This window comes from Rhinoraja longicauda, chromosome 10 (genome assembly GCF_053455715.1).
Source record: "Rhinoraja longicauda isolate Sanriku21f chromosome 10, sRhiLon1.1, whole genome shotgun sequence".
In the NCBI taxonomy this organism is placed as follows: domain Eukaryota; kingdom Metazoa; phylum Chordata; class Chondrichthyes; order Rajiformes; family Arhynchobatidae; genus Rhinoraja; species Rhinoraja longicauda.
The window spans coordinates 6,421,679-6,444,927 of NC_135962.1; the positions used below are offsets into that span (position 1 = coordinate 6,421,679).

The window sequence follows — 23,249 nt, forward strand, 5'->3', positions numbered from 1 at the left end:
ATCTGTGTGACCCAGCATGATGTGATGAACTGGCTGTCTCTGAGGCCAGACTGTGGAAGCATGATCTATGTTCTCGACGTTAGGTGGCGGTGTTGCAAGCCATCTGAGTGAGGCACTTACCTCCCTGTGAGGGGCTGACTTCAAACTGTTCTGGTCCACCAGGACTGGGACTGTTCTGGCAGGTGCAAGGGCAGAGTGCAGGAACTGGTGCTGTCAGGAGAAATCAGTTCAGTTTGGGGCGGCACGGTGGCGCAGCGGTAGAGTTGCTGCCTCACAGCGCTTGCAACGCCGGTGACCCGGGTTCCATCCCGACTCCGGGAGCTGTTTATACTTGAATTTGTACATTTTCCCCGTGACCGCGTGGGTTTTCTCCGAGATCTTCGCTTTCCTCCCACACTCAAAGATGTACAGGTTTGTAGGGTAATTGGCTTGGTGTATGTGTAAATTGTCCCTCGTGTGTGTAGGATAGTGTTAATGTGCGGGGATCGCTGGTCGGCGTGGACTCGGTGGGCCGAAGGGCTTGTTTTTGTGCTGTCTCTCTAAATTAAACTAAACTTTAGTTTATTGTCATGTGTGCCAAGGTACAGTGGAGAGCTTTTGTTGTGCACTATCCAGTCAGTGGAAAGACAATACATGATTACAATCAAGCCATTTACAGTGTATAGATACTTGATAAGGGAATAATGTTTAGTGATCATAGTTAAATTAAGAAATGTTGCTAGAGGAGTAGAGATTTAAGTGGGAGGAGTGATTGTAGAATGTGATTGTAGATCTGCTTCTGTGGCTAGCATGCAAATGGTCGCCTGGGCTGGGCACCATCTTGGAAGCCTGATGTCCTGAGGGAATTCAATGTGTTTCAGCTCGGATATTTGACTGAAGCAGGCAGTGGGCCAGGGGGACATGTAGTGTATCTCCTGCAAGGCGGATAGTAGAGTCTCTGAAGTTTTCAGACTCATGCGTGCACCAAGACATTCTTGGCACACTCGTGCACTCTGACTGTGTTTTAACCACGTGCGGTGCAGAGTGTCAGTACTCCCACTGACCTCCGGCAGAGCTGCGGTGAATGCTGCTTCCCAGTGTGATGTCAGGATGGCCACAGTGAAGCTGGAAGTCTGGTTCTAACATCCACACTTCCCAGCTTCTGCTTGCCACAGTGTAATAGTATGGAAATGCTCAGCAACTCCAGTAGTTTGCGTCTAACCTGCATTGTGCTCTTCACGATGAGTAGAAAGCATCTCCTTTCCCTTTTCAGTTGTTCTGCCAGGATTTGCCATCTCGGTCCAAGAACCTTGAGATACTTGTCCAGTGGTGATGGTATCTCCTCTGTGCATATCCAGCACACACCACCCACTGGTTCTTTTCTAGGCTGTAACCCCTGTGCTGGACAGAGCTGCTGGACAGACGGGACTCTGGTGGGCAATACAGCAAAGGTAAGGCAGTTAATGGCTGTGCTTCACATCTCCAACACTTGATGACTTTTTGCAATGGTGGAAACTAACAATTTCAGTGCACTGTGCCCTGCTTGTTACGAGATAATCACGGAACTACTTACAATAGACTTACAATAGACAATAGGTGCAGGAGGAGGCCATTCGGGCCTTCGAGCCAGCACCGCCATTCAATGTGATCATGGCTGATCATTCTCAATCAGTACCCCATTCCTGCCTTCTCCCTTTACCCCCTGATTCCGCTATCCTTAAGAGCTCTATCTAGCTCTCTCTTGAATGCATTCAGAGAATTGGCCTCCACTGCCTTCTGAGGCAGAGAATTCCACAGATTCACAACTCTCTGACTGAAAAAGTTTTTCCTCATCTCCGTTATTTTTCAATAGCTTGCAACTCCAGCATTGAAAAGGGTCAGCCCCACAAGTCAATGCGAAAAGCTCACACCAGGATTGGCGCGTGTTAAAAACACGACAGTGTTTTAAACGTATCCATTAGCAAGGTATTTGCATTACAGAAGCAGACTGCTCTGCTCTGTGGGTCCCTGCTGTAACTATGCTGCACACTAGCTTCCTCCCAGCCACCACCATTTCAGTCTTCCTAACCCATTCCTTTCGTCTCTTCCACATTTTGCTTATTTCGCTTCCCCATAACTCTATCCATGACGTTTGCTTCCAATTTTTCCACATTTCAAATTGGATCTGTCCGCAAAACATTTTGTGGTTAATCAATTCTTTGGAAAGATTATAGTCTTGCTTTGTCCACTAGACTAAAATCAACCTTTACATGTGAACTTTTCCGTCTGAAGAAGGGTCTCGGCCGGAAACGTCACCCATTCCTTCCCTCCAGAGATGCTGCCTGCCCCGCTGAGTTACTCCAGCATTTTGCGTCTACCTTCGATGTGAACTTTTCATATTGACTAGTGGTGCATTTCAATGCTGGAGTTGCAAGCTATTTTAAAATAAATAGTTCCGTGATTATACTCCACGGTCTACCCCACGACCGAAGGGGGAGGATTTGTACAGATTGATAGACAAAGAGAAGAAGGATCTCCTGTGGTGTTCTGTGCTGCATCTCGGTGGGACCAGTCTGTTGCTGAAGGTGCTGCTCAGGTTGACCAGTGTGTCATGGAGGGGGTGAGCTGTGTTGACAGTGGCCCACCTCTTCGCAGAGTGTGGATTTGCCAAGAGAGTCTGGAGAGCTTTGCAGGGGTCCCTGTCACGATTTATTCCAAGCAGCTCCGTCACAGAGGACTCTGTGATCTATGGACTGTTCCCAGGGACGCATTCGGAGACTGACATCGAGTGCTGCTGGAAGGTCATCAGCTCGGTGAAAGACGCTCTTTGGTCTGCCTGAGCTTTGTTGACCTCCCAGCGGAGCGAGCTGTCCGTCAAGGAATGTTGCTGACTGGGCCCGCAGCAGACTGCAAGAGTACGTGCTGAGGGACGCACTGAAGCTCGGTGCAGCCAACGCCAAGGCCCTGTGGGGGAGGACCACAGTCTAGGGTCCTTCCGCTGCTGGACACGGGGGGCAGGGTGTGGTGGAGAGAGACGCCCCTCCAAATAAGGGAAGGGATTCTGTGTAAATCTGGCAATGAATATCTGAATTGAATGTATAACCTCCGGGAATGTCGGATGGAGTTTTTGAAAAGAAAATGTTTTGTAAATATTTATTACTGGAATAAAGTTTTTTTTTGTATTGTCCAAGATGCTCCGCAGTTTGAGGAGCATCCTCCCATCCAAGACCACCTCCCAGAAGTAGTTTACTGTCCAGGTACACTCCAAGGCACTTGTACCCCTTGGTAAACTGCACATCCACACCCTTAATGGAGACAGGGGACAGGGGTATGGCTCTCCTAAAGTCCACCACTAACTCCTTGGTCTTGCTGCTGTGTAATACTACCCTATTACTACCATAGAATAGCCACCGTTATTAACTCCAGCAGCTTGGTATTACCCCAGTGAAATCCTGATGGTTGCCAACTCAAACACCGCTCCAGCAGTTTGGGATCCTAATGAGGGGCAAGGCTCCCAGTGCTGCCATCACAGGTCTGCTGGGGGATAAGATGACAATGCAAGGTCCACCTCCACTGATTTGTACCAACAGGATCCCATTTAAAGATTCAGAAATAAAGCAAGGGAATTCTTTCATGTTCCGATAAATAATTAGCCATCAAGAAGCACCTTGTTAAAAACCAACTTAAAATTTTCAAATAGTCGTTTGTGAGACCTCATAAACTGTGTCCAGATGTTGGGAAAGTTGCTTTATAAATATGTCTATTACATAATTAGTTGCATGTGTTTCTTGAGTTTTGTTCCTTTGCTGCAAACATTTGCTTGGCTGTTGTTGCCAGCTCTGTTCCTGGCTCTCCCACCCCTTGCTAGCCGGCTGGATCAGTGAGCAATTGCCTAAGCCACCCAGTCGCCAGCTGTCTGCAACTTTTCCCTGATGTTCCTTCTGCACAGTGTTTTTTCTCTTAAATCATTTTGGTGAGATATATTTTCTAACCTCCCTCCGCTTGAAAGAATTTCACATCTGACCACTTTGGCTGACCAGACCTCACTGGCAAACTAATAGAAGTGATTCTTTCTAATGGCTGGAAGGACTTAGTGAATGAGCACATGGCAAGAGATAATATTGTCCATGTGCAAGCCTTAAGTTCAAAGTCATCTGAGAGAAGTGTTGTGTTTTCACGAATGACAGTTGCCACCTCACCAGGCCTGGTGTACAGATGAGGCTAGACTCACAACAATGTAAAAAAAAAGACACAAAGTGGATTGGAACTGCAGATGCTGGTTTACCCCAACGCTAGACACAACATGTTGGAGTAACTCAGCGGGACAGGCAGCATCTCTGGAGAGAAGGAATGGGTGACGTTTTGGGTCGAGACCCTTCTTCAGTCTGAAGAAGGGTCTCGACCCAAAAAGTCACCCATTCCTTCTCTCCAGAGATGCTGCCTGTCCTGCAGAGTTACTCCAGCGCTTTGTGTCTATCTTTAGTGTAAGAAAATAACTGCAGATGCTGGTACAAATCGAAGGTATTTATTCACAAAATGCTGGAGTAACTCAGCAGGTCAGGCAGCAACTCAGGAGAGAAGGAATGGGTGACGTTTCGGGTCGAGACCCTTCTTATCATATCATATACATACAGCCGGAAACAGGCCTTTTCGGCCCTCCAAGTCCGTGCCGCCCAGTGATCCCCGTACATTAACACTATCCTACACCCACTAGGGACAATTTTTACATTTACCCAGCCAATTAACCTACATACCTGTACGTCTTTGGAGTGTGGGAGGAAACCGAAGATCTCGGAGTAAACCCACGCAGGTCACGGGGAGAACGTACAAACTCCTTACAGTGCAGCACCCGTAGTTAGGATCGAACCTGAGTCTCCGGCGCTGCATTCGCTGTAAAGCAGCAACTCTACCGCTGCGCTACTGACTTAAGTGGGTTGGAAAGGTGGGTTGAGGAATGGTGAATTCAGTTTAATATAGAGAAGTGCGAGCTGTTGCATTTTGGGAAGTCAAACTAGGGCAGGACTGACACAGTGAAATGGCAGGGCTCTGGGGAGTTTTGTAGAATAGAGGGATCTAGGAGTGCACGTATATAGTTCCTGGAAAAATTCAATGTTCAGACCGTTGGGCTGCAAGCTACCGAAGTGGAATATGAGGTGCTGTTCCTCCAGTTTGCATGTGGCCTTAGACGAGAGTCAGGAGAGAAAGGCCAGGACGAGAATGGGAAGGAGAATTAAAAATGGTGAGCAACTGGGACATCCGGGAGCAGGGCCGTCTTAACGCATGGGCCTGATGGGCACTTGCCCGGGGGCCCACGAGCATAGGGGCCCCATGCTGATCTGTGTATGTTAAGTGACTTGCAATAAATAAATACTACTTTTAAAATGTAGGTTCAATAAGTGTTTTTTTCGCAACATTTTCGGTCACTAAGCGCTTCTCACAGCGATCTGTAAGTGCTTTTCGCAACAATGTAGCACCCTAAGTCCATCGCTAAGTGCTTTTCGGTAAGTGCTTTTTGTCGGCACGACAGGGGGGGGGCTGGTAGGGAAAGGGGGGTGGGGGAGAGTAACGGTAGGGGCCCCAGTACACTGCTTTGCCCAGGGGCCCATAATGCTGTAAAAACGGCCCAGTCCGGGAGTCCTTACAACACAGTTGACTCCACTGACATGTAAGGCTGCCCAGGAATCCTTCAGTCATACCAAGCCTGTCAACGTCAAGCTCACTGTCACCACCTCTGGGTAATAAGGGCGTGCAGGCTTTGTGACTGAGCAGACTCCTGTTCCCAATGCTCCTCCAGCATTCTTCACAAAGGAACAAAACTGCCCCTTAGAACGGTTGCTTTCACCAGATATCATTCTGAAGACCATGTATTGCTCCAGTTCCAAAGGGAAGGTGGGGGCCTTTTAATTGTTTCAAGTAAGAAAACAAAGTGAAGGGTATGACTCAGGCCAGAGAACAAAAAGACCAAATAAATTTAGTATTTGATTAGTGCGGGTGTCAGGGGTTATGGGGGGAAGGCAGGAGAATGGGCTTAAGAGGGGAAGATAGATCAGCCATGATTGAATGGCGGAGCAGGCTTGATGGGCCGAATGGCCTAATTCTGCTCCTATCACTTATGAACTTAATTAGAAGTGTCAGTGAGGGGACTTTTATAGTTTGAAGGTGGTTTTGGGGGAAAAAAAGGGGAGTGAAATTAGATCTTTGGGAAGATAGACACAAAACGCTGGAGTAACTCAGCGGTATAAGAAAATAACTGCAGATGCTGGTACAAATCGATTTATTCACAAAATGCTGGAGTAACTCAGCAGGTCAGGCAGCATCTCGGGAGAGAAGGAATGGGTGACGTTTCGGGTCGAGACCCTTCTTCAGACTGATGTCAGGGGGGCGGGACAAAGGAAGGATACAGGTGGAGACAGGAAGATAGAGGGAGATCTGGGAAGGAGGAGGGGAAGAGAGGGACAGAGGAACTATCTAAAGTTGGAGAAGTCGATGTTCATACCACTGGGCTGCAAACTGCCCAGGCGAAATATGAGGTGCTGTTCCTCCAATTTCCGGTGGGCCTCACTATGGCACTGGAGGAGGCCCATGACAGAAAGGTCAGACTGGGAATGGGAGGGGGAGTTGAAGTGCTCGGCCACCGGGAGATCAGTTTGGTTAATGCGGATCGAGCGCAGGTGTTCAGCGAAGCGATCGCCGAGCCTGCGCTTGGTTTCGCCGATGTAAATAAGTTGACATCTAGAGCAGCGGATGCAATAGATGAGGTTGGAGGAGGTGCAGGTAACTCAGCGAGACAGGCAGCATCTTTGGAGAGAGGGATTGGGTGGCGTTTCGGGTCGAGATCCTTCTTCAGACTTTGGGAAGGTTAGTGATATAATGAGATAATAATGCTGTTGGACTTCACATACCTCATGCATGACAGTCCAAGAAGTGTATGAATCTATGTTATGGAAAGACAGCTTTCTGCCCAACAGGCTTTTGCTTGTTCTTGAGTGTTGTAGTATTCAATGCTAGGAGTTGCCAAGACGAGCTTGGCAGGAAAGAAAGTCACTGAACGAGGTTCTGCGGTGGAGGTGCCTGTCTGCCTCAGTGATTTAAGAGGTAGAAAAACATGAACTTACCTCATTGTAAAATAAACGTTCTTGTTTTTGTGTGTTAAACCGAAGGTTCTCTGCTTCATAAGAACATAACCTTTGTGGCAAACCCCTCAAAGAAGATGGAGGTTGACATGAGACCTGATGGATAGCATGCAACAAAAGCTTCTCACTGTATCTCGGCACACGTGACAATAAGCTAAACTAAACTAAACTTGGTTGACATGTCTTCCTTCATAGACCATAGAACAATACACATGGGAGCAGGCCATTCACCTACATCTGCACCAATCATGATGACAATCTAAACTAATCCCATTTTGCCTGCACACTGTGCATATCTTTCATGCATTGTTCTTTATCTCACTACATCATCGTCTATATCTCTCTTTTCCTTATCCCTAACCAGTCTGAAGAAGGGTCTCGACCCGAAATGTCACCCTTTCCTTCTCTCCAGAGATGCTGCCTGTCCCGCTGATGCACTCCAGCTTTTAGTGTCTATCTTCGCCCAAATCCTTCTATTCCCTGACTGTCACATGTGTCTGTCTAGATACCTCTTAAATGCTGCTATCAAATCTGTTCCCACTCTTTTCCTAGCAGTGCGATCTAAGCACCTTTTAAGCACAGTGTTTTAATAAGAAAACTGTTCTTGCACATCTCCTTTAAATTTCCCCCCTCTCCCTTTAAACCTATCCCCTGTAGTGCAATCAAATTTCTCCAGTTCCTGCCTAATACTATGGCAATTAGCCTCCCCCAGATTAGTACTCCCACCGAGGACCAGTCTTATGGTTCTCTGTAACTATCTTAAAACTTACAGAAATGTGTTCACTGTTTTCAAAATGTGGTCTCACTGAATCTCCGATCACCTGGCCAGGCTCATTTCCCAGTACAAGGTCTGGTGTGGACTATCTACCTACTGTTTCAAATAACTCTCCTGGATGCATCAAACAAATTCTGCCTCTTCAAAGCCCCTCCCTGTGAGTTATTCAGCAAATCAAATTCACACTCTACAATAATCCTGTTTTGTTTTCACACTTTCCAGGATCTTTACTTAACATTGCAATCTCATTGGCATCATTTCATAATATCCTACCGGTTTATTTCATAATTTCCACAAAGTAACAGACTAAGGCCAACTTGGTTCACCTTTAGTCGTCCATGAAATCACTGTAACTAATCGTGGCAATTTAGAAAACAGGCTCACAAAATGCTGGAGTAACTCAGCGAGACAGGCAGCATCTCTGGAGAGAAGGAATGGGTGACGTTTCGGGTCGAGACCCTTCTTCAGACTCGACCCGAAACGTCACCCATTCCTTCTCACCAGAGATACTGCCTATCCCACTGAGTTATTTGACTATCCTCGGTGTAAATCAGCATCTCCACTTCTTTCCTACACAATAACAGGCTCAGATTCGAGATGCGGAAAATCACTTTGATGGAGTTTTGGAAGCTAGTGATTGGACCTTTTCTGCCCCTCCTAAACCTTATCATATTGCCGGAGGTCAGGCTGAAAGGTGAGTCACATCCCTCTTGTGGAATTCTCCAAATTGCCCTTCTTATTTGGAGTGGAACTGCACAGTGGAAGTCCAAGTGTGATTCCACCAGTATTTTATAAAGTGGTTGGATTATGCCTTTCAGTTTAATATGGTCCTTGCAGCACCCCAGCATATCTAGGAAGCACAGCACAGGAAAAGGCCCTTTGGCCCACCATGTCTGCGCAACATGATGCAATTTGTTTTAATCATCATGTCACTGAGTACTGTTGTGACAATAGGCGCAGGTGTTTTTCATTTTACATTCAGCTTGGGACTTTAATCATTGATAGAAAGCACTGTTGGTGAAATCTATCTTGTTCTTAGTTTTCAATTCTCCTTTCCCTGCCCTGCAGTTATTAACCAGTGACTTGGACATACCAGCCCTTCAACAAGAGCTTGGGGCAGCACGGTGGCGCAGCGGTAAAGTTGCTGCCTTACAGCACTTGCCGCGCCAGAGATCCCGGTTCGATCCCGACTACGATGCTGCCTATACGGAGATTGTACGTTCTCCCCGTGACCACGTTGGTTTTCTCCAAAATCTTCGGTTTCCTCCCACACTCCAAAGACGTACATGTTTGTAGGCTAATTGGCTGGGTATCAATGTAAATTGTCCTCAGTTGTGTGTAGGGTAGTGTTAATGTGCGGGGCTCGCTGGTCGGCACGGACTTGGTGGGCCGAAGGGCCTGTTTCCCCACTGTATCTCTGAGCTAAACTAAACTGGATCAATGAGAAAAGCTCTGTGCTGCAAAGACAGCCCCAGCAAATAGAGAAAGAAACATTTGGAAGATAGAGCCTTGATCCTACACTTTACAAAAGACCTGAACAGAATCGCACAGCGTTGGAATATGCCATGACTGAATAAAAACCCTACCTTGCACCTCACAGACATTAGACGGTGCTATTAAACACAGTTTGAATTTTAGAGCGACTTGCATTCTTTGTCATCTATATTATGATAAGAAAGTTTATGGATGAGACCAGTTGGTGGGCAGGTAAGGTGGTCACATCAGGATCTATATCAACTGGGAAAGTGAACCAAGGAATGGCAGATGAAACTTCATTCGCTCAATTGTGAAGTGATCAATTCTGGGAAGTTAAACCAGAGCAATAGACAATAGACAATAGACAATAGGTGCAGGAGGAGGCCATTCGGCCCTTCGAGCCAGCACTGCCATTCAATGTGATCATGGCTGATCATTCTCAATCAGTACCCCGTTCCTGCCTTCTCCCCATACCCCCTGACTCCGCTATCCTTAAGAGCTCTATCTAGCTCTCTCTTGAATGCATTCAGAGAATTGGCCTCCACTGCCTTCTGAGGCAGTGAATTCCACAGATTCACAACTCTCTGACTGAAAAAGTTTTTCCTCATCTCCGTTCTAAATGGCCTACCCCTTATTCTTAAACTGTGGCCCCTTGTTCTGGACTCCCCCAACATTGGGAACGTGCAGGCTGTAGACAGTGAATGTCAGGGTCCAGGGGGGTGTTTTGGAACAGGAGACCAAAAGGTACAAGTAGCCAGCTCCCCGAAAGTGGTAATTTAAATAGGTAAGTTAATGAAGAAGGTGTACGACATACTTGCCTTCATTATATGACAGGTGGTGCCGTCAGCGATGGCAGCCTCCTTCGTCTTCTTTTGTTATTTTTAGTGTGCTTTAAAAGTTTGTGTTAATGTTCACCGGTTTGTCTTATGTGGGGGGTGGGCGGGGGGGGGTGGGGGGGGGTCGAGGGAAACTTTTGTTCAATCTCTTACCTTGCCGGAGATGCGACTGTTTTCCGGATTGTATCTGACTTTGAGCCTCACCGTGGGGCTGTGGACTTACCACCGGAGCCTGTGATCCCTTGCCTGGGATCGACACTCCAACCACGGGCGGCCTGCGGATTCCAACATCGAGGAGCTCGCAGTCTCGGGTAGAGATTGATGTCGGGAAGCTCCAAATCGCAGAAGGTTCGACCGGCCCCGATCCGGGGTCCGATCGATCGCCCGGCGTGGGGGAGCGGAGATCCCCCCCGATGCAGGAGACTGATCGCCCCAACGTGGAGGGTCTGACCACCGGCTACGGGAGCCAAGATCGTCCCGTCAACGGAAGGCTCGAGGCCCCCAACCGTGGGAGAACAAAGAAGGGAAGTAGATTGATCTTTTTTTTTGCCTTCCATCACAGTGAGGAATGTGGAGGAGTCACGGTGGTGGATGCTCATGTTAAAATGTATTTAGTGTGTTCTGTTGCTTTTTATTGGTACGACTGTATGGGAAATGAAATTACTCGCATGTTGTAAAACATACTTGGCTAATAAAGTATGATTATGATTACGCAGGGTATTGAGTTCAAGAGTCAGGACATCATGTAACAGCTGTATTAGATGCTGGTGATTCTGCATCTAAAACATTGTGGGCAGGTCTGGCTTCCGTACAAGTGGTAGGATGTGATTAAGCTAGAGAGGATGCAGAAAAGATTCACCGGCAGGTTGCTGGTTCTGGAAGAGGCTGGATGGGCTGGAACTATTTTCCCTGGAGTGATAGAGGCCGAGGGAGGATCTGATAGAAGTAAAAAAATATATAAGGAGCAGAGGTAATATGGACGGTCACAGTCTTTCTCCCAACGTGGGGGAGCCTAACATTAAAGAACATCGCTTTAAGGTGAGAGGGAAAAGGAAATAAAGAGGACCTGAAGGGCAGGTTCTCCACACGGAGGGTGTTGGATATATGGAACAAGTTGCCAAATAGCAGCAGAGCTGGGTACAATTGCAACATTTAACATATATTTGGATTGAACACTCTTAAATCTCTACTCCTACAGCAACATTTCTTACTTTAGCCGTGATCTTTACCTTGCCCTAAACGTTATTCCCTTATGATCTATCTATACACTGTGAATGGCTCGACTGTAATCATGTATTGTCTTTCCGCTGACTGGTTAGCACGCAACAAACGCTTTTCACTGCACCTCTGTACACGTGACAATGAACTAAGCTGAATTGAACTGAGGTACATAGATTGGAAATATTTAGAGAGATATGGGCCAGGTTGAGGCAAGTGGGACCGTCTCAGAAAGGTACCTTGGTCAACATGGATGGATTGGGCCAATGGGCCTGTGTCTGTGTTGTATAATTCTATGTCTGTGACCATAGTAGGTGCCCCCCTCAGCCTTCTTTCTGAGGTGGACAATCCCAGTCTAACCAATCTCTCCTCTGAACTGAAATGCTCCATCTTGATGTGTCTCATCTGCTCCTTCACCTGTGCAATCATCTCCTCCCTGAAGCATGGAGACCAGAAATGTACACAGCACAACAGCTGTGACTTAACCAATGTTTCACAAGGTTCCACTACAACTTCCTTGCTCTTATGTTCTTGGCTGTGGCTGAAGAAGACTTGATCTCATTTACTGGGAATCCTTCGATTTGTACACCACGATCCCTATGTTCCTCAGTACTCCCTATCATTCATTGCGTGTCCAAGGCTCAGTATTCCTGCCAAAGTGCATCATCTTGCAGTCATTAGGATTAAGTTCTATCTGCCATTGTTCATCTCATTTTACCACTGATTAACATCACCCTGTGGCCTGAGATTACCCTTCCTCACTATCAACAACCACCAATTTTTGTGTCATCCGCAAACATACTAATCAGTAGTGAGTCGGAACGAACTGCAGATGCTGGTTTAAACCGAAGACAGGGACAAAAAGCTGGAGTAACTCAGCGGGACAGGCAGCATCTCTGGAGAGAAGGACTGGGTAACGTTTCGGGTCGACGCCCTTATTCTAATCATATCGCTTAAATCATATACTGTATCTTACATTTGCATCCAAATTATTAATTAATCAACAGTAAGAGTACTAGCCTGGATCTTTGTATAATAATAATAATACTGTGGCGGCTCCCAAGGGTCGGACCATACTTCTACCGACCCCTCGGCACGGGAATGGACCAGTCCAGGGAGGCAGTCCGGGACCAGGTATATAAGGACAAGGTTTGGGCGCCAAGCTATTCCGGCAGACTAGACCCGTCTGATAACCGAGGTACAATAAAATATACGTTCCCGAAATACCTGGCTCCTTGCCTTTATTTCGGGCCTTTATCGACGCGCTACAATAATAATAATAATATTCATTTATTGTCATTGCAACGAGTACAACGAAATTAAAAAATAGCCAATCCTGACGGTGCGTAAAAACGTATATGCAATAAATGCAAAAACAAATAAATACAATTATATTAAGTACAAAAGATTTTTTAACAGTGTTACCTTGTGGTACCTCACTGGTCACAGGATTACAATCACAACCCACCACCATCTTCAGACATCCTTTTAACCTATCCTGTTCTTCCCCTGGTTGCTCTTTATCCCTTAATATATATTTTTAATTCTCTTTGGACTCCTTTAAGTCCAGGCTCAAAACCTATTTCTATTCCCTAGCGTTTGAGGCCCTCTGAGGGGGCGCTGTGAACTGTTTATGTATGTGCTGTTATGTTTGTGTGCCATTGTATGTTCGTTTTTAGTACCTAAACTGATGTACAGCACTTTGGTCAACGTGGGTTGTTTTTAAATGTGCTATACAAATAAAATTGACTTGACTTGACTCCTCTGCCAAAACTATCTCATGTCCCTCGTGATTTACTTTTTGATTATAATCCTGCATCCCCTCCTCCCCCAGGGATTCATTGATCCCAAGCTGTCTTTACCTTACCCATGCCTCCCGTTCTCTGATCAGAGCCTCACTATTTCCTGTCGTCTGCGGTTCCCTGAGTCCTGTCTGCCATCGCCATGTTAGGAGCGGCCATGTTGAGGTGAAGTAAGTACCAAGTTGGGATAAGCGTGCAACTTGAGGCTTTGACTCGAGAGGCTTTGGAGAGAAGGGCTGATGATATGAGTGCTAACCGGTCAGGCCCAGAGTGGAGCAGCGGCAAGCTGGAAGTATAAAGAGGAGTTGTCGGATACACAAAGGAAGCATCGCAGGATCACGCGATGTGCGGCAGATGTGTGATGTAGGGGCTGGTGCACCCCCTGGTGGTTCCTGGTGACCACGTCTGCGTCAAGTGTTGGCTGATTATAGTCAATAGACAATAGGTGCAGGAGGAGGTCATTCGGCCCTTCGAGCCATTCAATGTGATCATGGCTGATCATTCTTAATCAGTACCCCGTTCCTGCCTTCTCCCCATACCCCCTGACTCTATCCTTAAGAGCTCTATCTCGCTCTCTCTTGAATGCATTCAGAGAATTGGCCTCCACTGCCTTCTGAGGCAGAGAATTCCACAGATTCACAACTCTCTGACTGAAAAGGTTTTTCCTCATCTCCGTTCTAAATGGCCTACCCCTTATTCTTAAACTGTGGCCCCTGGTTCTGGACTCCCCCAACATTGGGAACATGTTTCCTGCCTCTAACGTGTCCAACCCCTTAATAATCTTATACGTTTCGATAAGATCTCCTCTCATCCTTCTAAATTCCAGTGTACAAGCCTTGAAGTTCAATACAAGATTGAAGTACTCAGACTCAAAGTCGCCGACCTGGAGTGTGAGCTTGAAACGCTGTGGCACATCAGGGACGGGGAGAATGACCTGGACGCTGTGTCTCTGGAGGCAGTCACGCCCGTTAGAGCAACCGCTTCCAACCGCTTCCAAGGGTCACGAGAAGGGAGTGGCTGCAAGTGAAGCAGGCAGAGCTAAGGACAGTGCTAGAGGACCCTCAGCCCTTGAGCTTGTCAAGCAGGTCTGAGATTCTTGCTCCGTGTGCAGACCAGTTTGGGGGCTGTCGGGAGGATGAGCAACCGACCCATGGCACTGTGGCTCAGGAGGGCATTTGAGAAGGGAGAGGGAAGAAAAACGCAGTTGTCATTGGGGGTAGTATAGTTAGGGGGATAGACACTGTTCTCTGTCATGAGGATCGAGAGTCCCGAAGGCTGTTGCCCACCTGGTGCCCAGGTTCAGGACGTCTCATCTGGCCTGAAGACGTGCGAACAGCAATGGCAAGAATTTCTGGGAATAATTCAGAAGATACAGGATCTTTTCATTCCAAAGAGGAAGAATGATTCTAGGGGGAGATCGAGGCGACCGTGGCTGACAAGGGAAGTCAAGGACAGTATAAAGCTAAAAGAGAAGGCGTTTAACATTGCAAAGATTAGTGGGAAGTCAGACAATTGGGAAGCTTTTTACAAAATTAACAGAATGTAACTAAAAAGGCAATACGGGGAGAAAATATGAAACATGAATGTAGCCACTAATATAAAAGAGGATAGCCAAAGTTCCTCAGATATTTAAAGAGTAAGAAAGAGGCAAGAGTGAACATTGGAACATTGAAAATAATGCTGGAGAAATGATAATGGGGAATAAAGAAATGGCAGAGGAATTGAATAACCCTTTTGCATCAGTCTTCACAGTGGAAGACAACAGCAGCTTGCTTCAAATTCAAGAGAGTCAGGGGGTGGAAGTTAGCAGAGTGGCTATTATTAAGGAGAAGGTGCTTGGGAAGCTGAAAGGGCTGACGGTGGATAAGTCACCCGGACCGGATGGACTGCACCCCAGGGTTCTGAAAGATTGTAGAGGCATTAGTTGTGATCTTTCAAGAATCACCAGAGTCAGGAGGGGTTCCAGATGATCGGAAAATTGCAAATATTACTCTGATGCTCAAGAAGAGGAGCGAAGCAGAAGAGTGGAAACTATAGGCCAGTTAGCCTGACTTCAGTGGTCGGTAAGATTTGAGTCCATTACAAAAGGATGAGGTTTCTATGTACTTAGAAGTTCATGATAAAAATAGGCTGAAATCGACATGGTTTTGTGAAAGGGAGATCTTGCCTGGCGAACCTGTTGGAATTTTCTGAGGAAGTAAAATGCAGGACAGACAAACGAGCGTCAATGGACGCGGTTTACCTGGATTTTCAAAAGGCCTTTGATAAGGTGTCGCATACTAAAGAAGATGAGAGCCCATGGTATCAGAGGGCAGATACTAGCGTGGATAGCACGTTGGCTGGATGGCAGAAAGGCAAAGAATGGCAATAAAGGGCTGCCAGTGACTGGTGGAGTTCCGCAGGGGTCGGTGCTGGGGCTGCTACTCTTCACGTTGTATATCAATGATTTGGATGAGGCGATTGAAGGCTTTGTGGCCAATTTTGCAGATGATTCGAAGATAGGTGGAGGGGCAGGTAGTGCAGAGAAAGCAGGGACTCTGCAGAAGGACTTGGACAGGTTGGGAGAGCGGGCGAAGAAGTGGCAGATGGAATACAAATTGTGGAATCATGCATTTTGGTCGTAGGAATAAAGGCGTAGACTAATTTCTAAATGGGGAGAGAATTCAGAAATCGGAGATGCAAATGGACTTGGGATAGCTGGTGCAGGATTCACAAAAAGTTAATTTGCACGTCGAATCAGTAGTAAGGAAGGCAAATGCAATGCTAGCAATTATTTCAAGAGGACTAGAATATAAAAACAGGGATGAAATGCTTAGGCTTAATAAGGCACTGGTCAGGCTGCATTTGGAGTATTGTGAGCTGTTTAGACCCCATCTCTGAGGAAGGATGTGCTGGCTTTGGAGAGGATTTTGAGGTTTACGAGTGATCCCTGGAATGAGTGGGTTAACATATGATGAGCTTGACGGCACTTGGCCTGTACTCGCTGGAGCTTAGAAGGATGAGGGGGGGGGGGAACCTCATTGAAACGTACCGAATAGTGAAAGGCCTGGATAGAGTGGATGTGGAGAGGATGTTTCCACTAGTGCTACAGAAGGCTGTGGAGGCCGCCTATGGATATTTTTAAAGAGGAGATTGATAGATTCTTGATTAGTACGGGTGCCAAGGGTTATGGGGAGAAGGCAGGAGTAGACATGACGGGCCGAATGGCCAATTTACTCCTATAAATTCTGAACCTCTCTAATAGGAACATCGTGAACTCTTGCTATTTTGTGTTTAGAAGTCCCTTTGCCTGCAAAATATCTATTCCATCAACCTTTGCAAGCTCCTGTCAAAATTCACCTTGCCCCAATTTAGAACTTTTTCCTGTGGACCTTTTCCATAACCATTTTAAAACTAATAGATTGATCCCAAAGTGCTGGCCCACTGACACCTCAGACATACCCAGCTCTATCCCCAAGAGTAAATTAAGCTTTGCCCTCTCCCTAGCCTCTTTTCACTTTCCTCTTGCCTTGTCCCGCTGGGCTTGTCTACCGAACTTGCTGTCATTAACTCCTGTAACAACTTCCAGCCCCTGATCTCCCTCACGACTCCTTTGGGTTAATCAAGTTTAAACCCTGCAGAGTTATAGCTTTCTTGGCAAGCCTTCCAGCCTCAAACTCTGTTCGTGTTTTCAAATCAGTTTTGCAAAAACACACAATTTTACTATTTTGCGGTAATCAAAAGAGCTTCTCTGCAAAACGGATACATCATAATATGCCATTTGCCGCCCCCACCTCTTCTGCAGATCGCTCTGTCTGAAATAAACTCTACTGCCGGCTATTTTTATTCTGGTTTGTTCAAAAACCCTATTTTAGAAAGCCATCGTCTGTCCCTCGGCCCTCTGTGAGATAAGGAGAAGCTGTTTCCAATGGCAGGAGCGGTAGTGTGGCCAGAGCAGGCCGTCTTAATGCATGGGCCTGATGGGCACTTGCCTGGGGCCCCACGAGCATAGGGGCCCCATGCTGATCTGTGTATGTTAAGTGACTTGCAATAAATAAATACTACTTTAAAAATGTAGGTTCAATAAGTGCTTTTTTCGCAACATTTTCGGTCCCTAAGTGTTTTTTTCGCAACATTTTCCATCCCTAAGTGCTTCTCACAGCGATCTGTTTCGCAACAATTAGCTCCCTAAGTGCTTTGCTTTTCCATCCCTAAGTGCTTCTCACAGCGATCTGTAAGTGCTTTTCGCAACAATGTAGCACCCTAAGTCCATCGCTAAGTGCTTTTCGGTAAGTGCTTTTCGCCGGCACGACAGGGGGGGGGGGCTGGTAGGGAAAGGGGGGTGGGGGAGAGTAACGGTGGGGGCCCCAGTACACTGCTTTGCCCAGGGGCCCATAATGCTGTAAAAACGGCCCTGTCCGGGAGTCCTTACAACACAGTTGACTCCACTGACCTGTAACGGTGGGGGCGACGGGGAGGGTGGGAGGAGGAGAGAGTGGGGGTGGGAGGAGGCAGAGTGGGACTGGGGAGGGGGAGTATTATTGTGTTTTTCAAGCCTCGTGTATTGTTCAAATGTTTATCATGTTGATTAGTTGTTGCTGTACAGCATGTTTTTAATGTTTCAACACCGATTTTGTTGGAAGTGCCAATAAAATAAATATATGTTTAATTTTATCGACCATTTACATTTTTATTCCTGTGAGTAGTTGTCGTAGGGGCCCCAGTACACTGCTTTGCCCGGGGCCCATAATGCTGTAAAGACGGCCCTGGGCCAGAGGCATCAATATAAGGCAGTTGGCAAAACAGCAGAGCAGAGATGTGGAGTCTGCAGACTCTGTGAGTTGTTCTGGACTGGCAAGCACTGTGCGAAAGGAGAGGTGGCAGCGAGAGCAAGACTCATTTTCAAAAGGGATTTGTTTAATTATTTAAAAAAGGGAAAGTGCAAAAGGTATAGTGGGGGGGGGGGGGGGGGGGAGAGAAGGGTTGTGCAACTAATTGGAATCCACATTTCGAGGATCATGGCTTTTGGTGTGAGCTATTCTTTATCAAAAGGTTCAGGGGTTTGGAGGAGTCAGTCACAACTTCACATACTCTCTCGCTGCCAGGAGCTAATCTCTATAATGAGCTAGTCTATGAAAGCCAAGACTTTTGGCAACTCTCTTAGGAGCTTCGAGTGAGGCTGTTTCTTGATTGTACAAACACATCTGTGAACTGCCATCACATTGAACATGCCTGTCTTGCTGGAGAAAGGGTTGGTGATTGCGGTTTAGGATTAAATACAAGGGGACATCGATCATTCAAGCCCTCTATTAATTAACATCACGTTTAATATGCTTAGTCTTGATGGGCCACTTTCTCCAATAGTTTAGTTTAGTTTAGAGATACAGCGCGGAAACAGGCCCTTCGGCCCACCGAGTCCGCACCGACCAGCGATCCACACACTTTAACACTATCCTACACACACCAGGGACAATTTACATTTATACCAAGCCAATCAACTGACAAACCTGTACGTCTTTGGAGAAAATGGGATTAGAAAGTGCTGAACAATAACTCACAAAGGGTAGATTAAAATACGTTTACTTCATGATTGTGTATCTTCCCCACTTTGTCATTTTGGGAGTCATTTTGCCATCTGACCACAGCAGTGCAAGAAGGCCACCTTCTCAGGGTCAGTTAGGGACGGGCAGTGAATGAACGAGGGGTCTCATGAACGAATTTTAAAAGACATATTAATTTACTGGAGCAAAAAAAACAAAGGTTGAAAGAACTCGATGGGTCAGACTGCATCTGTAGAGGGAATGGGCAGGCGACATTTCAGGTCGGGGTCCTTCTTCAGACTGATCAGTTTAACCTGAAACGTCGTTTGTCCACTCCCTCCATAGATGCTGCCTGACCCGCTGAAATCCTGCAGCCATTTGTGTTTTGATCAGTTCCTTGTGTCTAATCTGCTGTCTCATATGTCCCTGATAATTTATTGGAGTTGTTTTTTGATCCTGATTAAATAGTTACAAGCAGTCCCTGGGTAATGAATGCATTCTGTGTTCACAGATGCCCAGAAGTTGATTTTGTCTGTACATTAAAAAATACACAAAAAGCAGTCAATTTGGTGGTAACCAGACCCCCATTCTTGCAATGAATGACGTCTTAAACATAGAAGACTGATGAGAAAGAAGAACAATGACAAAAAGTGACGAGAGAGAGGGAGCTAATTCCACCTATTAATTCTGCCGTCTAACATATGTACTTACAACGAATTTCTGAATTGAGTTAAGGGTTTTCTCTCATATGTAATTGTTTCCATAAGTCAGGTGTTTGTAACCCAGGGATGGTCTGTGACTGATTAAAATCTGATCCCTCGTGCTTAAGGACTCCTCAAAGGCATACAAAAATCCTTTTGATAGTTTAAAAAGTCATGACCCGGTTTCAAATTTATGCTCGGGACTGAAGCAGTACTGCAATTAAATCAACCTCAATCTCCTTATCAGATGGAATATCCCCCCCCGCATTCCACAGTCTTTCACCTTGAACCACACCATATTTTCATGCGCTGAATGGCTGATGGCAGTCCCCATGTTACTGAGTGCATGTACTGAGAAACTGAGGCTCCTGCTCTGTTGTTTGGGAAAGAAGAGGCGGTGAGGAATGAGTTGAAAGAGATGTGCGGGCTACTCAAAGGGAGGGGCTGAAAACTCCCATGCAGATCGGCATTGTGACTCAATGACAACTGTATTACTGATTGATTTTTTGCTATATGTTGGAAAGGAAACTAACTCGCTAACAGGCGGCACGGTGGCGTAGCGGTGGAGCTACTGCCTTACAGCGCCCGAGACCCAGTGCGATCCTGACTGCCTCTCATAATTTTATATAGTTTCATCAGGTCTCCTCGCGGCCTCCAGCATTGCAGAGAAAACAATCGGCGGCACGGTGGCGCAGCGGTAGAGTTGCTGCCTTACAGCGCTTGCAGCGCCAGAGACCCGGGTTCCATCCCGACTACGGGTGCTGTCTGTACGGAGTTTGTACGTTCACCCAGTGACCTGCGTGGGTTTTTTTCCGAGATCTTCCGTTTCCTCCCACACTCCAAAGACGTACTGGTTTGTAGGTTAATTGGCTTGGTAAATGTAAAAATTGTCCCTAGTGTGTGTAGGATAGTGTTAATGTGTGGGGATCGCTGGTCGGCGCGGACCCGGTGGGCCAAAAGGCTCTAAACTAAACTAAACTAAACTAAAATCCAAGTCTGTCCAACCTCTCTTTGTAGCTAATACACCCTAATCCAGGAATCATTCTGGTAAACCTCCTCTGCACCCTTTCCAAAGCCTCTACATCCTTCCTGTAATGGGGTGGCCACAACTGCACGCAATACTCTAAATGTGACCATGTAGGGGCACAGGGATTGGTCCAGACCATCGAACCCTCTGATTGGTCGAAGAGGTCAGGTGGTGCGCAGGGGAGAGAACAATCAGTCTGCTTTTGAACTCCAAGAAAGACAGTTGAATTTATGGTTGTCTGTCGTTTACAGCGTTGGTTTTGTCACGGTTGTTAGCCTTCTAATAAACATCTACCTCAACGCACATCGCCTTACGACTCGCCATAGTGGTGACCCCGACGTGATCACAGATCACCAAGATGTCCCATCAGGAGGCATCGACACCTGACTTGAGGCCCACCAACCACGCCTGTGGTTCGCCCAAGCGGAGGCCCAGTTCCACCTCCGGGGCGTAAAGGAGGACGAAACCCGGTTCTACCACCTACTGAGCATCCTGCCGTCGGAGACGTCCGCACGGGTAGCGCAGTACGTCACCGACCCGCCAGAAACCGGCAAGTATGCAGGCCTCAAGTCGCTGCTGCTGAAAACCTTCGGCCGCAGCCAACAACAGCGGGCCAGCACACTCCTGCACTTACCTGAGCTCGGGGACCGACCGCCGTCGGTCCTCATGACAGAGATGATGACTCTGGCAGGAGAGCACACCAAATGCCTCATGTTCGAGGAGGCATTCCGCGAGAAGCTGCCAGAGGACGTCCGCTTAGTCCTAGCAGACGTCCCGTTCGGGGACCCGATGGATTTTGCAGAGAAGGCGGATGCGCTGGTCGCGGCAAAGACGAAGCGCGCCGGCTCGGTAAATCAGGTTTCCACACCGGTGAGCGACCGACCGCGCGGCCAAGATGGCGCCCATCCGCCCGCCACTTTTCAAAAAAACCGCCAAACTGCCACATCGACGGTGGCCATTTTGAAACAGGCTCGCGACATAGAAACACACCAGCGCGGCTGGTGTTTCTTTCATAAACGGTGGGGAGCAGCGGCACGCAACTGTAGAAGCGTCCCGTTACACATGGTCCCAAAAGCATCTGGGGGGTGCCACGGTATTCTCAAAACTGGACTTAGTCCGAGGGTATAACCAGATTCCGGTTCGCCCTGCAGACATCCCTAAGACCGCCACGATCACCCCGTTCGGGCTTTTCGAGTGGCTGCGGATGCCTTTCGGCCTCAAAAACGCCGCCCAGGCGTTCCAACGCCTCATGGATCATGTGGGTCGGGGTATGCCTTTTGTATTCATATATCTGGACAATATTCTCGTGGCAAGTCGGTCGGCTCACGAACACCAGTCCCACCTGCGCTCCATATTCCAAAGGTAGCAGGACCACGGTCTGATCCTACACCCGTCCAAATGCCAGTTCGGGCTATCCTCGGTCGATTTCCTGGGTCATCGGATCACACTGGCCGGTGCCGTTCCCTTGCCCGAGAAGATGGCTGCTATCCGCTCCTTTCCCCGCCCCGACACTATCAAAGGGTTACAAGAATTTGTAGGCATGGTGAATTTTTACCACCGATTCGTCCCGGCGGCAGCCCGGATCATGCGCCCCCTTTTCCAATGCCTCGCGGGTAACCCCACCGAGCTCGTGTGGTCCCCTGCTGCCGATGCGGCTTTCGCGGCCACCATGCTCGTCCACCCGCGCTCCTCTGCCCCCACCGCCCTTACCGTCGATGCCTCCGGCGTGGCGGTGGGGGGCGTCTTAGAACAGCAGGTTAACGGCCTCTGGCACCCTTTGGCCTTTTTCAGCCGCCAGCTCACTGGCCCCGAGATAGCTTACAGTGCCTTTGATCGGGAACTCCTGGCCCTCTACCTGGTGATCCGTCATTTTCGCTATTTTTTAGAGGGCCGCTTTTTCGTGGCTTTCACTGACCACAAGCCACTGACGTTTGCTTTTTTGAAGGTTTCCGATCCGTGGTCGGCCCGCCAGCAGAGACACCTCACTTACGTTTCTGAATTCACCACCGACGTTCGGCACATTGCGGGTAAACTAAACGCCGTGGCCGATGCCCTGTCCAGACCGGCGGTTTCCCCGGTTGCCGAGGTAAGTTCCGGGGTGGATTTCCTGGAGCTCGCGGAGGCTCAGCGCCTGGAAGACACCCCCTCCCTGTACCCCCCCCACCACCTCGGGGTTGCGGTTGGCACAGGTAGCCTGTGGTCTCACTCGTACCAAACACTGGTGCGATGTTTCTCTGCCCCGCCCCCGCCCGGTAGTGCCCACTTCCATGCGGCGCCAGGTTTTTGATACCATTCACGGCCTGGCACATCCGTCCATCCGGGCCACTTCGGCTCTGGTTGCGGCTCGCTTTGTCTGGCATGGGCTGCGGAGGCAGGTGGCCGCCTGGTCCCGCTCCTGCATTCCTTGTCAAACCTCCAAGGTTCACCAGCACACTCGGCCCCCCGTCCAGCAGTTCACGGTCCCCGCAGTCCGATTCCTCCACATCCACGTGGATCTCGTCGGCCCGTTGCCTCACTCCAGGGGCTACACCCACCTCCTCACGGTAGTCGAGCGGTTCACCCGGTGGCCAGAGGCGCTCCCGTTGTCCGACATCTCAGCAGCCTCCTGCGCTCGGGCTCTGGCACTAAATTGGATTGCCCGTTTCGGCATCCCGGACGTCATCACTACCGACCGGAGCGCCCAATTCACCTCGTCCCTGTGGGTGGCTCTGACTCAGCTGTGCGGGTCCCGATTACAACAAACCACTGCCTATCACCCCCAGGCCAACGGGATGGTGGAGCGGTTCCACCGGCAGCTCAAGGCG

The 23,249-nt window shown here is 48.1% G+C and overlaps 1 protein-coding gene across 1 annotated transcript in view; it reads right to left on the minus strand.

Moving 5' to 3' along the window:
- Window positions 1–1,360: 1,360 nt before the first annotated feature.
- LOC144597575 (polypeptide N-acetylgalactosaminyltransferase 16-like) overlaps window positions 1,361–23,249 on the minus strand; it is a 132,291-nt gene continuing 110,402 nt past the window's right edge. The window contains exon 16 of the transcript XR_013547761.1: window positions 1,361–1,409. The gene's annotated coding sequence lies outside the window, so the exon portion shown is untranslated. The remainder of the gene's footprint in view (window positions 1,410–23,249) is intronic.